Genomic DNA, 1,490 nt, shown 5'->3' on the forward strand with positions numbered 1-1,490 from the left:
GTCAGATGAAAAGAAATATGTTCACCCTTCTATGGTTAAGATCATCACGGCGACACTCGCCGAAGCCCAACACGATCCCCATCCCTATTTAAAACTGCTGTGTATGCGGGCGGTGTGCACTGTTAAGGATAGAAAGATGATTGAAAGACTCATAGAAAGACGGGTATGTAAGCTGTATAAAAAAAATATAAGAATAAGGCCGCTGGCTCCTCGAAGACTGTTTTAAATAAAAAATGTCACACCTAAAGGACCTTGATAGCGTGTTTTTAGAATGAATGAAGTAGTAGAATGTTACACCTCGAGGTGACTAGGGTTTAAGCAGTTGTTACAAAGTTTACTATGAAAAAATGTAAAATGCTTTCTGTTTATGATTTGTTAAGATTCACTATTTTTTTAATAAAATGTCCTTACGCAGAACAAGTGTCATTCATTGGCTGTGGTGTAGCCGTTGATATCATGCAGGGGGAGCGGTTAAGAAAACTTTATTACGATACAGGCGGGGTGGGCGGCTTGGGAAGCGCCGAAGCTCTGTACAGAAGGGCTGTAGCTGAAAACAAACATGTGACAAGAGCCAAGGTCAAGACGTGGCTTTCAGGAGAAGAGGCGTACTCCCTACATAAACCAGCCAGAAGACGTTTTAAGAGACGCCCAACAATCGTTAATGCACAATTAGATTACCAGTGGCAGGCTGATATCATAAGCCTTCAAGATATAGCAAAACATAACAACGGCGCTCAGTATATATTAACAGTCATAGACGTATTGTCCAAGTACGCCTACGCAGAAGCGTTACACGATAAAAGTGGTACGAGTGTCACGGCCGCTTTTAAAGACATCTTCGCTAGGGGTCGAATTCCTCAAAAACTACAAACAGACGCCGGCAAAGAATTCTTAAACAAAACATTCCAGAAATTATTAAACCATCATGGTGTTCAACATTTTGTGACACACACGGAGGTAAAAGCTGCTGTTGTAGAACGGTTTAACAGAACTTTAAAGTCTAAGATGTGGAGGTACTTTACGGCCAACAACACCTACAGATACGTGGATGTTCTTAAGGCTTTTTTAGATGTATATAATGCCAGTTATCACCGGACCATCAAAACAGCCCCCGCAGAGGTGACTCCTAGTAATGTTTTAACTGTGTGGAGAACGGTGTACGGGCGCAACTTTGCAGCAAAGGTCAAGAAGCCTATTTTTAAAAAAGGAGAGCACGTCAGGATTTCAAAATTGAAAGGCGTCTTCACGAAGGGGTACCAGCAGACATTTAGCGACGAGATATTTATAGTGGAAAGTGTGGAGCTCAAAGAGGGCCTGTATATTTACAGGTTAAAGGACTATGCAGGGGAAGAGGTATCGGGTATCTTCTACAAGGAAGAGCTACAAGCGGTACCTGATGATCCGAACCGTGTGTATAGGGTTGAAAAGGTTCTGAAAAGGCGGGGTCGAGGGGTTAACAGTCAGGCGTATGTCAAATGGAGGGGCTGGCC

Source organism: Lissotriton vulgaris, chromosome 8 (genome assembly GCF_964263255.1).
Source record: "Lissotriton vulgaris chromosome 8, aLisVul1.2, whole genome shotgun sequence".
Classification (NCBI taxonomy): domain Eukaryota; kingdom Metazoa; phylum Chordata; class Amphibia; order Caudata; family Salamandridae; genus Lissotriton; species Lissotriton vulgaris.